General features: G+C 31.9%; 1 protein-coding gene across 5 annotated transcripts in view; it reads right to left on the bottom strand.

Moving 5' to 3' along the window:
- The window catches only part of LOC106460442 (probable nuclear hormone receptor HR38), an 86,969-nt gene that overhangs the window by 34,928 nt on the left and 37,152 nt on the right, over positions 1–14,889 (bottom strand). Inside the window, exon 1 of one of the 5 annotated variants that reach the window (XM_022387167.1) lies at positions 12,553–12,570. The exons of 1 other annotated variant lie outside the window; for it this stretch is intronic. The gene's annotated coding sequence lies outside the window, so the exon portion shown is untranslated. 3 more of the 5 variants (XM_022387164.1, XM_022387168.1, XM_022387162.1) reach the window with 3 other exon arrangements.

Below are 14,889 nucleotides of genomic sequence, written 5' to 3'. Positions count from 1 at the left end.
TTCACCACCAAATCATTGTTTAAAAGAATTATACTTTCTGATTTCTAAAATGAAAGTTATGAAAATGTTGAAAATGAAGAAATAAGATAGGTTTGTTATGAGTTAATTATCTTTATTATCTTATGAATGGTTTTATATGCCCGAAATATTAAGAAAATAGTAAAGATTTCATTAGCCTTTATTAAAAAACAGAAAGAGGTTATTTTGAAATTAATATTTTAATGAGATGTTATCTTGTTGAGATTAGTATAGAAATGACGTTTCAATGCATGGTAATAGAACTGATCCTGTAAAATATAACTCCTTTTGTACGGATAGGAGCTCTGTGCTGAGCTTGTTTTAAGTAGATACTTGTAATTAATGTGCCATTTGTAAAGCAACAAATAATTTCATGGAAATAATTCTACATGAATGATAATTTCGTTGTTAATGGATATAATTCAAGTACTCTCATATTGAAGTATGCTAAGGAACATTTAGATTTAGATTAAATTTAACCTGACAATTACATCGGGTAAAGGTCAAAGGTCAAGACCTTCGATTAGTAAACTGACTTTTCAGGTTTGTGAAAAGTAAAGCAATATGATTAGAAAGTCGCTTTTAAAAGCTCTTCCAAGTTAACGCATGTAATGAGCTAAACAAAGTGATGAGGAGAGTGAAAGCCTTTTAAAGGCATAATCATATGGACGTTATAAAGTTAGAATTTCCCCATGGGCTTCAGTCTTTGTTTCTTTCTATCAGGAATAGAGAAATTAGAGTTTGATAGTGATCTAAGATCTGTGAACTCTTTTTAATTTTGTAATGTTAAACGAGGATATTGAATCATAACCTAAAACGATTAAAATTTGAAATATAAAACAATCAAGACTACGATTTATTGGACTCAAACTTGAACTATCGAAAAATTCATATATAAATATATATGTATATTTATATATTCACTTTGTACTCTTCTTCATTTTACACAGTTGGAATAAATCCATGTTTTTCGTTGATAATTATCACAATCCTAAAACTGGCAATAAATTAAGACTTGCTTTGTACGGACTTTTTACACTTTAACAAAATAGTTAGGGTAAAGCTTTGTTTCTCATTGATAACGGTTACAAACCTACAGTTACGAATAACTGGAAAAAAAACCTGCCTTGTATGGAGCTCCACTTAGTAACAAAATAGTTAGGGTAAAGCTTTGTTCCCCATTGATAACGGCTATAAACCTACAGTTACGAATAATTGAAAAAAAACCTGCCTTGTATGGAGCTCCACTTAGTAACAAACTAATTAGGGTAAAGCTTTGTTTCCCATTGATAACGGCTATAAACCTACAGATACTAATAACTGAAAAAATTGTTATTGAAGTAAGTAAGGGATCATCAGTCAGAACGAGCCATATTTCTTGAAGGCAACCATTTTGCAAAATATGATTGATATAATGCACGAACAAGTATAAGATATTGCCATTACATGTTCGTTCCCCAATGGGTTATAACGCTCAAAACCATTGTGTAGCTTTGTGTTTAACATCAAAGGAACTTTCATGCTCAACTTTTACATAGTGTCATAAACAAAAGAAAAAGAGAGAAGAAATTTAGTCATGAGTGAAACTACCTACCATATAACATTGTATAAATAGCGTCGACTGAAAATCCAGATGTCATTTGCGTTAATACATGGTGATTGAATATTGAGAGATTAAGTGTAAATTTTTTCTTTTTTTAAAACCGAATGCTATAATTTAAGACGTATCTCACAAATATATAGTACAACATGAAAATTTTCCTACAAACGACAAAGGTTTTCCTTTTGCAAACTTTCTCATAGCAGTTAAGCGCTTGCCATTAAAATTGAACAGACAATAGTTATCCTGCTTAAAGCTTAAACTTGTCCTTTCTGGAAAAAATATACTTACAATGGAAGTAAACTTGTATAATCCAGGAAAAAATGTGTTAAAATGGATTAAGGCCAATATGAACTAAAACTTGGCAAGAACACTTCAAATATTTGAAAATACAGTCTTATATGAAACAATTTAGGCTTTGAAAACAAAGTAAGGATTTATACTTAAGCATTTCCTTTCTTTTCTGTCAAATACTATCCTTTCCACACTTGGTGCCACACAACAGATTAAATAACTCCCTTTGAAGTACAGCAGGTATTTTGAGGCTCTCAGAGCAAGATCTCCGTAAGCAACGACGTCAATGAGCAAACTAATGACGTCAAATGTTAATTTTTAACCGTTTACGTTGAAAATATATTTGAGTCATTGACTGAGAATGACTTACGCTACTACTCACTTCCTTTCCTAAACTATATCTGGTTCCTTCCGTCTTTTGGAAGGGTTTTGGTTAATTTTAATAAAGGTTAACTTCAAATATCTTATAGCTAATGATTTCATGGTTATTATTCCTAATATATTATCATTCAATAATTAACGTGTTTGGTTTTATTTCTCGAAACAGGTTGACAAATGACAATAAACCCAACGTGAATTATATTCATTTTTTAAAATATCTAGATTTTCCAAGAAAAATCTAAGAACGTAAAAATTAAAGATTAAGTAAAGTAATAAACTTATAATATTGCACAGTTTTATGGTTTTATACTCGAAATACAATATATATATATATAATTATTTAATTTTAATCAATAAGTAGAGTTTGGAATATTTTGCCATTTAACGTGTGATTTAATTTGACTCGATAATTTTCACTCAGACTTTTTTCACCCCTATCTAGACGCTCGTCGTTACCTAATACTCTTTTTTTTATAGAAATCGTAGTGAATCACATTTTATAATGCCAGCTATAATTAATTTCTAAGACTTTGAGAAAAAAATCTGACCATCTGAACTGGAAATACCTCTGGAATATCATGGCTAGCTATGGAATCCCTGAAAAATATTAATTTTTATTAATACTCTGATACTAGTTTTTGACAGGAGTGCGATGGTATGTATATTCTTCTTTTTTTCTCGTTTGGTTTGGATTTAGAAAACGACTCGTACTGGTGCCAGTTGCAGAATAGCATAGGTAGATGATAAAGACGTGAAAGACCTAGACTTTACAGATAATGTAACGTTAATTTCTGAAGACATCCGATCCATACAAAAACGAACAAGAAGAAGAAATATACAGAGTAGGAAGTAGTATTATCAGCAGTGAAAACTAAGTTAAAATAAATAAAATACTTATCCTTCAAGAACATATTGAAGAGGTAGTTCGCTTATTTAGGAAGTCTTATAACAACACATAATAACATCCTAAAAGAACTGAATATATGAACTGTAATGCAGTAGCCAGTATGAGCAGGCTAGATAAAGTAAAGAAAAACAAAAACACTGGACTAAGGATGAAACTAAATGTTTACAATAGCATTGTTATTTCTATATTACTGTATGGAGGAGAGACTTGATCAATGACGAAGTTGGGTGGGTTTCATTCAAGATGCTTGCGACTCATCTTACATATCACATGCCAAGACAAAATCACAATCAATGAAATACATTGCAAGACACAGTAATTCCCTTTTATCTTTCATGTCAGTGAATCATTTTTTTCATTTATCTAGGGAATCGGTAATGAGTCAAACTTTTCATATTCTCATAACCAGTCTTGTTACTAACTCAAACTCATCACAATTTTATCTAGATCGAGACATTTTTCTAAGTTAAAACCCAAATTAGAAAAAAGAATAGGTTGGATATATATTGTGGTGGACAGTGTAAGGAAAATTAAAGTCTTATTATGACAATTCAGTCACTTGACTTTTTTATAGTTCTACCGAACTCTGCTTAACCATTGTTTTATTAACTTCGTAGACAAGTGGAAACTTCGGGGTGCGAAAGTATGCAAACATTGTGCTTTTTTTTTTAAACCACGATGTTCTGGAGGCTTTCCAACATAACTTGTACAATATATAGACGAGTTTGTTATATGGCGGCATTTTGACATCATTCCAGGGAAAAAAACACCCCCAATGTGAAAAACTAGTTTACGTCCTATGAACCTTGAATTTATAATAAAACAAGCTGAATGTCCTTCACATGAAGGTAAACACTGATTAATTTTTCTTCTGAAATTTTAATCTAAAAAAATGTTCTATGAACATGTTCTCTAAAAATGTAACAATATAGGTGTACAAATAATATATATATCATTTTCTAGTATTCTACGAAAACAACACTGTTTTCGTATATTTTGTCGTTTCCTGTAATTGGTCCTTCATTAGAAGTTTGACTAATGTATACTTTTATGTTCAAATCTGCTTTTTGAAGAAATATTCCTACATGGTCAAATGTCTGACCCTGCGATTTATTAATTGTGATTGCAAAGGCAAATAATTTGGGGGTGAAGGGAAAATGAACAAAAGTATAATTTTTCAGAAACATTTTGAAAATCTTTTACCAAGTTGAAAAATATCAGTAATGATGTAGTGCAGCGCCATCTATTGGATTGAAGAGATATTTAAGTTGTGTTTTGACTCAGACAGACATTGGCGTTTATATGTAACACTAGCGTATAGCCGGTCAAAAATGACGGGGCAATTACTACCACCCCCACCCCAGAACATATCCTTACCTCACATTTCATAGATAACTGAAATAAATAAATTTTTTGAAATCAAGCTTGACCAATAAAAGTCAAACTTCTGTAAATTCCTTTGTGAGCCAATCAAAATTAAGATCATTCATGAAATGAATTCGTGACGTATTCATAGAATAATTATTGGTAGAAATCAGTTAGATTAACAACTTCTAATATGTAGAAAAGCCAGTGCGTTTTGGTAACACTACATTCCAATAATGGCTTTTATGTTTTGTTGCTTAGCAACAAAAGTATAACCTAATATTGTTGTTAGTCTATGTACTGAAAGTATAAAATGAAATGTAGACAACAAAACTGAAAAAAATATTTGTTGATTTTTTAATTTAAAGACTCCGTTGATTAAAGAGATTTGTTGTTTTATTTTATAAGTTGGTGATATAACAGAAAATAGCTTAATTCATAAAGGATTTAAGTTTAAAATTGAATTGATATTTTTATTTTCATGATAAATTCTATGTACTTGGCTCTAGGCTGGGTGATCCAACACCACGTCTTTACTTTAGACTTAATAGTCCAACACTCACTACACTTATAAGGTTTCACGGCCCCTCCTCCTCACGGCCCCCTAGCATTCCCGTCAATAAAATTGTAATGGGCAGACAGTAATCGAACTATTCTATCTGCATAAATGCATTTTGGCTTTTATATGATATATTGGTTAGATGATATGATCCCTGATTTAATATATAAGTATTCATAATTTTCTGAATATTCAAATAGCTTATTGTAAATATGATAATAACTATTTAAAAAATAAATATAAAAGCAAATTAACATAAAATCCCAACTCGACTAGGATTTGAAAGCGAGGCTTCCTCATTATAGTCGAAAACTATAACCATTGTGATACTCAGTCTTTGTACTCCAATGTTAATAAATAATTCAAATCCTTAATTTAAACTATCATGTTATTCTGATTTTTCCTATTATTCTACTATTGTATGATCGTTCTCTAAACATGATGAGCTAATCATTAAAAGTTATAAAACAAATTCCCAAACGACTGGGATTTGAATGCAAGGCTTCCGCTTGAGACTAAACACTGAGCAAATTTGAATGTTATCAACAAATCTAGCGTTACAAACAGAGCGTGAAGTTTTACCAAGAAGGTAGCGTAACGAACAGAGAGTGGCTTTTATATATACAGATGCAATTAACATTAAGAATTGTGTCGCTGGAAAAATGAAAATGCAAAATATTTTTCCTATTAAGCTTTATCATTAAAAAACATGTCGAAATCAGTTAAGTACAACTGAGAAGGAAATTATCTAACAACTATTTAATACACTGAACTAACACTTATGTAATTTTAAGTAGGCAAAGTTATGTAGTATAAAAAGGACAATTTTTTCTCTTATCAGTATACTTCATGATAACGAATATATATTCGCCAAATGTTTCACTAGAATTATCCTGCAAAATATTAAACACAGCCACAACTGATATTTTAATTTAACAAAACAATAAAAATTTAAATGATATAAATAACTAATCTTCCTAACACTTGTAATTTATATATATATAACATTAAACACTTGTTTAATATATCATAATTATATTATAAAAAGTTAAACCTAAAGACAAAGCTTATCGTTTTCATGTTAATAGGCCTATTGTACTTTTTTAAATGTAATATTGTTTTATGTCTTAAACTTGAACTTAATATATATCCAAAAATATATAAACATACAAGCCACATTCAGTATTTGCCATTACATATTTGTTGTTCCCGATGGGACAGCAGTAAGTCTACGGACTTCAAACGATAAAATCTGAGGTTCGATTCCCTGCGACGGACATAGTAGCTAGTTCAGTTTGGCTTTGCTCTAAAAACCAAACAAACAGATTTTTTTTTATTTTTTTTACGTAATGTGCTTTTACTACAATATTTGCTTATATAACATCAGAGCTACTACATAAAAATTTTTGCTACAAATTCGACACAGTTTAAACAGTAGCATATATCAAATACAAATGTTACTCGTCTCTGGAGAAAAATAGTCAAGTGACACTAAGGTTTACATTTTCCAAACATATTTCTTCTACGACAACCCGACAGCTGGTGTTTCTGTGTGTTTGATAGTGTTGTTTTTAAACACAAAGCTTCACAATGAACTATTTGTGTTCTGCTAAACCACAGGTATCGAAGCTCGATTTTTGAAATCATAAGTCCACAGATTGTGGGAGGGGCTAGAATTTCTGTGTTTCTAAGTAAGGTATACTATATTACTTGTATATTGTTTCTTTTAGTTAAAGCACTGGTTATACTACTTATATGTCGAATGTCGTTACTTTTCATTTTGATCTATTGTTTACTATAACACTTTTCTTATAAATGTTGATTTGTATTGTTAACTTATATGTATTTAGGGCTAACCTCACTCTCCTAAGCTTGTCGAACCTCGTGAGATATTATTATATTACGGCCGAAAATACTGTTAGCAGCGAGAGTAGTACGAAACTGATGAAACAATACATTATAATCTTTATAAGTAGAAACTCAAGAAAAGTATATTTAATTATCTGTACTGATTGCCAGATTGATTTTACTTTAACCCTAAGTACATAACTTGATATTATGGAAAGTTAATATTAATAGTAGGGTAGCTTTAATTAAGGTACTTTATGGAACTATTACGAATTTCATTATTTGAAGTTTTTTTTTTTTTTTACTAATTCTATTTGTAAGGAACATATTTACTCTTTTGAACAGAAGATACTGATGGGTAGTTTGCAGTTAAAGCACTGGAACAAGTTAAAGTCAGCATGATAGAAGCTATGAGTTTCGTTTTTCTTATTTCCCTCTACAATAAAACCTATATTATGAAATATTTAGATTTTATGCCATAAAAATAATTATTGTACAACTTCCACAGAATATTACATATGTACAAAATAAAAACGTTCAGTATTCTAACATAAAACCTTAAAATCATAAAAACATAGGTTCTTTCATTTTAGGTTCTATAGGTTTTCCTTTTTCTATTAAATGTTCTTGTTAGATTAACATTGAGCCTGGTTTATCTATTGTTATATTGCAGTCCTCCTAGCTCTTGGATTTCTACCTACGTCAGAATCTCGTGACGCACAAAACTTCGAATTAAAAATCTTCAGTCACGTTATATACCCACTATGACACTGGCCACCTTTGACGTCAAAGGTGACGTCTACTTTGAAGACCAGCTAGCCATGATATATGCGTAGCTATTGATTTCAGGAGGACCTCAATACAGACAGTCTGATTTTCTGACGTCTGCGTGACGTATTAGATTTATTACAGTCATCAGTGTAAGCAGACTGAGTATAATACTAACCAGTTGTAGTGTTTGCCTGTTTCTATATTCATTTTATCGACCTTTATACCACATTTTCTATTGAAAGAAAACACCTTCTATGAAATTGAAACTAGTGATAAAGAAAACACACTCATCTGCGCCTGCATAGTTGTTTTTCCTGTACACTAAAGAGTGTCATGCGGATAAGTCTATCTCCCCCCTCACCTAAGAACAGAGGTACTAACTTGTTGTCTCATTTATTTCAAAGTTGTGTGATTAATAAAAAAAAAAATACTTAATTTAATTACTGGTATCAACTAGTTGTGTTGTTATTTTCTTGCCTGAAATACATTTCAACTAATTTGAACTTTTTTGGGGAGAAAAAAGTCCGTCCTTAGTTTTATTCAAGTTTCAAATAATTTTAAGACATACATTTTGAATAAGTTCTAAGCAGTTTCTAAGAATTTCTAAGAATTATTTACGAAAATTTTTTAAAAAGTTTTAAACAAAACTGTGAACTATTTTCTATAGATATTTTTTTATTTCTACCACCATATGTTAAAATATGTTAGAAAACTAAGAGGATTAGGATACTTTCCTTAATCTAACTGACCATGGTTCTTTACTTGGCCTAGCTCAATCTGATGCTTATGACACACTGCAGTAAACTATTTTTCATGTTGCTTCTTTTTATATCAGTACATTTTCAGTACACACATTTGTAAAAGTACGTCTAAACACGATCATCTTTACATGATCAGGATACAAAACATATGCCTACTTGTATGTTAGAAAACAGTTGCAAAGTCTAAGTTAGTATTAAAAGTAAAAACCAGTGCAAAAGGGTATAAGTAAGCATATGAATAAAACGAGATTTCCATTGATGGGATGTTTTATTTTGTGTCCAGATTGCTGAATGTAAGCTAAGGTCAAGGTAATTCTAGGAACAATGAGGCAATTGTACTACTATTTAAGGGTAATCGTCACTTTAATTACTGAATAATATGATCTAATAGTAATAATTTTGCATCTTTTTAACAAGAAAAAAAAAGGTGTCCTCGTGAATCAATGTAGAATAGTTCACATCTATTTACAAATATTTATTAGATTATTTGGATCCCCCAGTGTCAAATCAGGACGTCTGCGGAGTTACAACGCTAGAAACCGGGTTTCGATACCCGTGGTGGGCAGAGCACAAATAGCCCATTGTGTAGCTTTGTGCTTAACTTCAAACAAACAAACAAACAAAGGTTATTTGGAATACCATCGCCAAATGATAGTATATTGACTTAAAACGTGCCTTGAAAATAGGAAGTGAATAAATCTGCAAAAGTAAGTAACAAACCCTATTTACACTCTCAGCTTTGCCTATCATAACAAGGTTCAAGAAAGGACGAATAACTAAACTGCGAGAAAAGAAACCAAGAATAGGTCTAGTCGAATTTATTACCTTGGGATTTGTCCAACTTCTAACCTTCATTTATCTGGTAAGTCGAACCTTTTAAAGCATCATGTAGTCTTAGCCAATTGCTAATACTTAACTTAGAACATTAACACTTGAAGAACGACATGGGTTTTAATATAGCTAAATTGTTTAGTTTGTGAGGCTATATTATAATACAATACGTTCAACTAAACTGTATATATGAAATTAAGCTACGAATTTTGACAATACAATTTGAATTATTTTGGGAACAATAAAATAATTTTAATAATAAATGTTTTCTGCTCAGGAAAAAATAAACTATCGTGATGGGAGATAACAGCAAATTAATAGGACAAAAATTTCTGCCAATTGAATATTTTATTCTTAATTACAACAAAAAACGTAGCCATAATATTTCTACAATATCCATTACATCTGTGATAGGGATTTTGTGCTATTATGAATATAAATTACAACATGTTATTATCCTGACGACAATATTTGTTTTTCTATCAAATAAAAAACTTTTACTACATTCAAAAATAAAAATATTTTACTACGTGCAAAGTACTGATTATCAAGATTAAATAATTATACAACAGTAAATCTCGTTAAATGTTGTTTCTTAGTGAAAACCTGCACAAATGGTTATCTGCACTCTGTCCGCCACAGGGAACTGAGCAGAGCATTTCAGCGTTGTAAGTCCATAAGTTTACCATTGACCCACTGGGAAGACAAATGAGCAGAAAGCATTCATTTTGATACATTAGAACAATAACAACAAGAATAAGTTCTTAATCTTGAGTTGTGATTAAGTTGCATGGGTCTTATTGAGTTGTGAGTAAGCTGCATGGGTCTTATTTAGTTGTGAATAAGTTGCATGGGTCTTATTGAGTTGTGAATAAGTTGCATGGATCTTGATGAGTTGTGAATAAGTTACATGGGTCTTATTGAGTTGTGAATAAGTTGCATGGGTCTTATTGAGTTGTGAGTAAGTTGCATGGGTCTTATTTAGTTGTAAATACGTTGCATGGGTCTTATTGAGTTGTGAGTAAATTGCATGGATCTTGATGAGTTGTGAATAAGTTGCATGGGTCTTATTGAGTTGTGAGTAAGTTGCATTGGTCTTATTGAGTTGTGAGTAAGTTGCATGGATCTTGATGAGTTGTGAATAAGTTGCATGGGTCTTATTGAGTTGTGAATAAGTTGCATGGGTCTTATTGAGTTGTGAGTAAGTTGCATGGGTCTTATTGAGTTGTGAATAGGTTGCATGGGTCTTGATGAGTTGTGAATAAGTTGCATGGGTCTTATTGAGTTGTAAATAAGTTGCATGGATCTTGATGAGTTGTGAATAGGTTGCATGGGTCTTGATGAGTTGTGAATAAGTTGCATGGGTCTTATTGAGTTGTAAATAAGTTGCATGGATCTTGATGAGTTGTGAATAAGTTGCATGGATCTTGATGAGTTGTGAATAAGTTGCATGGGTCTTATTGAGTTGTGAATAAGTTGCATGGGTTTTATTGAGTTGTGAGTAAGTTGCATGGGTCTTATTGAGTTGTGAATAAGTTGCATGGGTCTTATTGAGTTGTGAATAAGTTGCGTGGGTCTTATGAAACTAATTACTTGGAGTTCTTGATTTCTTTTATAGTAACAGTTGCTCTACATCATCTGTTGCTGTTTACGTCTGAAGACATCAGTTCGATCCTTCTTGAATCGCAAGGAATCTTACATTGCATATAACTCTAAACACTTTTTATTTCCATACGATAACCAATAGATTTTATAGGTGAAAAAACTTTATGCGAAAAATACTTAGTAAATATTTTTACCTTTTTTGCCTGTCATTTATATCGGGCTCCGTAAAGTACTATAACCGTTGCGAACGCCAACACCATATAATAAACAAGTGTAGTGTTTAAGTACGAACCAAAATCCGACATTTTGTCTTCGGTCTTTTCTTTTCGCCTTCATAAATGTGATTAATTACTCTATCCTACCTTTGTAGATTCAGCTCAGAGTACGATAACATGACATAATGAAAGTCCTACTATTGTGTTACCTACTGCTTTATTCTCGTTACAGTTGCTTTACACTTTTTATATAATTGTATTTTTATGATAATCTATTGTCTTTGGCAGAGCAACATATTTTCTGGCACTGTTGGATAAACTGGATAACGTGCTTGATGAACAGATGCTCATGCACGCAGGGATGACGTCAGGTGGTGTGACGTAGTATCTTGGTTTGCGTGCGCAGTACCAGCTAGCCCTGAACTAATTATAGTATCTACGTCAAGAAGAGCAAAATGTATGTTCCCTACAATAAATCTGAAATATTTTAGTATAACCCAAGTAAGATGAGCAAAAACCTCAACAGTTCAATAACCGTCAAAATCAGCACCTTGTAACGTCAAAATCAGCACCTTGTAACTCAATGATTATCAACATCAGCAATATGTAACTCAATAACTGTGAAAATCAGCACCTTGTAACTCAATAACTGTCAAAATCAGCAACTAGTAACTCCATAATTTCAAAGAGCTTTTTTTTCAAATATCATTTTCTTTATCTATACGAGAATCTATCTGTTTAAAAACAGATATAACTTGAATTGATTTCATATCATTTAGTTACTATCTTTGTCAACGAAAGATAAGTGATAATAAGCCTAATTCTCATATTCATACAATTCAGTTTAGGTTTAGTAGGGCTACAGCTATTTAACGTTGAACAAATCTTTGATTGTCAGAGGCTTGTTTGAATTCGAATAATTTCGAAACTATCCCTTAACTAATTTTGTTTTTCCGACTGACTAACGTGAACGAACTGAAGAAGTGCGTGACGTAATTATGATGAACATTTTCTGAGTCTGTTTGATACTGAATATAACTAAAACGTAGATGAATAAGGATGAATTAAAAAAGAACAAGAACAGCTTATTCTTTCAATATATTAAAGTTGTTATAACTATAAGAACTGAATATTATACACATAATTTAGTCATCATTGAAGTATTATCATTTCAAAGCGATGTCAGATGCGAAGCTTTGCTGAAATAATCCGCCTTATTTCGCTCTCAACAAAAGGGGTTACTTGTATTTGTTTACTGAATGTACTGATACACTGTTATACGTATGAAGTACACGATAGCTCACATTCGCAACCCATTAATTTTCACTTTGATGATAAAGATTAAGACGAACATAGTTTATAATTTTCTACATAATATTAAAACAATATTCACATACCTTTATATACATATCCATTTCTTCCTTTGTTAACTCATATTTTGTTTTCTATTTTGCAGTCCAAGCCTTGATAGTTGAAACAGCTGATTCTCCTTATATGATTTGTAAGGCAATAGGTTAAGTGATTTTTTTTTTATCTCTGCTATCATAAGATTATATTCAGAATTTTCCACAAGGTTTTATAGAATGTTGTCAAGTTACACCAACCACCAATGAGGAAGAAGTAACATGTGAATAATGGCATAAATCAAGCAAGTTCTTAATAAACAGATGTGTAAACTGATCTCTTCCTGACATTCTGAAGATGCAAGGTGATAATCCTAGCCAGGTACTTTCCACTTGTAACCATGGAATTATCTTAAGATCTAATTTATCCCCCTGTATTGCGTAAACTTTACACGGTACCTTGGTAATCATATTTTTGTGTTGAAACTTTGAAAACCCATTTTCTCCCTGTCATGTTCAGAACATTGTGCACTACAACATAACTTTGTGGGAAATCGAAAAGGAGACCGCATCATACCGAATCTTACCTATTTATACTAAGCAAGTTCATGAGCTGTTGTCATCATTTGGCGCGCAAATCACTTCGTTTCGTTTTGCGTCACTCTCTTCTTTATTACGCTACATGACGGAAGAGTGACGCATCCGAGCACTGTTGCCATGGGCAACAGTGCTGTAACACCTAATAGCGTAATTTGATTCGATGGCGTTACTGCATCTAAGCTCTAGGCCGATGATTTGTAAATTTATAGTAACTGAGAACATTTGTTTTCGGGATAATTTTTTCTTTATCAATCCGTAGCAATATAGATGTGCATGTTTTTGTATATGAACCTAACTAACTTAGTGCATATAGCATCTGAACTCTGAATTGTTACAATGTGTGATCCATACAATAAAACTAAAATGTTTTAGTACAGTCCAAGATTATACTGTGAAACAAAGAACGTAAGTGTATTATGGTTAGTAACCTCATACAAGAACGTAAGTGTATTATGGTTAATGAACTCATACAAGAACGTATGTGCATTATGGTTAATGAGCTCATACAAGATTGTAATAGTGTTCATTAAACCACTTGCAGTGATTATTACAAGAGACCAAAAGTTATAGATGTCTACGTTTTTCTTAGATAAGACATACCGTGTTATGTTTTTGCTACTTACAAAGGTTGAGTATTTTATATTAAAACGATTTTGGAGCATTACCACGTCGTAAGCGTCCATGTCACCACGTCTTGTCGTGCTTTACCTGACGACTATGCATCGTAGTTTCCATTGCAAGAGGCTACATCGTAAAGCTGACAGAAATACCTAGCGTCAGGTGACTTGACCGGTATGTCTTCCTATAGAATAACATGAATTCTCGTTTTATTCTCAAGCTGCTTAAGGCAGGTGGGGTTGAATAACTATGTCGTGCAAGCAACTTTTGTATACGTGATTTGTATCGCTTTTCCAGACGTAGATCCTTCTTGATTATGTTGTATAGTGTTGCCTGGGGCATATGAATGGCTTTTGCCACTGATATTTGTGTTTTTTGACTCTCACCTGTTACAAAATGCCGCACTTTGCTCGCCACGGCTAGGGTAAGACTTGATGCAGACTCCTTTCTGGGTGGTCTTGGCCCCCAAGTAAATCGACATTCTTTTTTTTCCCAATGCCATTGAGTACGAGAGATATCCCTTGTTTTGGAAATTATAAATATCCATCATGAAAACATATTTATGGCCTGCGTGTATGGATATTTTTCGTCGTGACTGTTACATACCCTTCCCAAAAGCAACAAATTTTCGATGGATTCACCTACTTATGAAATGTCAAACAATGTCAACATTTAGTTCTGACACATTCCGTTCTTGTGCAACTTTATATTGGCTGTGGTGGTCCAGTGACTTTGCTGATTGAAAATCATTTAAATAGAACGCAATTAACCCTCTGTATATTGATAGCTCTTGGGTTTCCAGCAGATCTTTAGAACTTAGTAGAAACATGTGAGCAAATTCCTCTGAGATTCACGTTTCTCGTTCTGAAATATAATGATTTACAAGTTTGATCTGCACTCTTATACTAAATCATACTAATTCAAAAGAACGTATAAAAAGCAATATCAATTTGAAAAAATAACTAGTAATGCACAGTTAAGTTCAAATCAAGAAACTGTATTCCTATCATAATGTTCGAAATTAGCAACATAACGGTTAAATATTTCACTGTCCACATTATAATTGTTTTGTATATGATTTCTAAAACATATTTTAACATATAGCTACAATTGTATTGTGTATATTGACATTGTATATATATATATATATATTATTTTACTAAAACATATTTT

This window comes from Limulus polyphemus, unplaced genomic scaffold (assembly GCF_000517525.1).
Source record: "Limulus polyphemus unplaced genomic scaffold, Limulus_polyphemus-2.1.2 Scaffold770, whole genome shotgun sequence".
NCBI lineage: Eukaryota > Metazoa > Arthropoda > Merostomata > Xiphosura > Limulidae > Limulus > Limulus polyphemus.
This window is presented reverse-complemented; position numbering and strand designations above follow the sequence as displayed.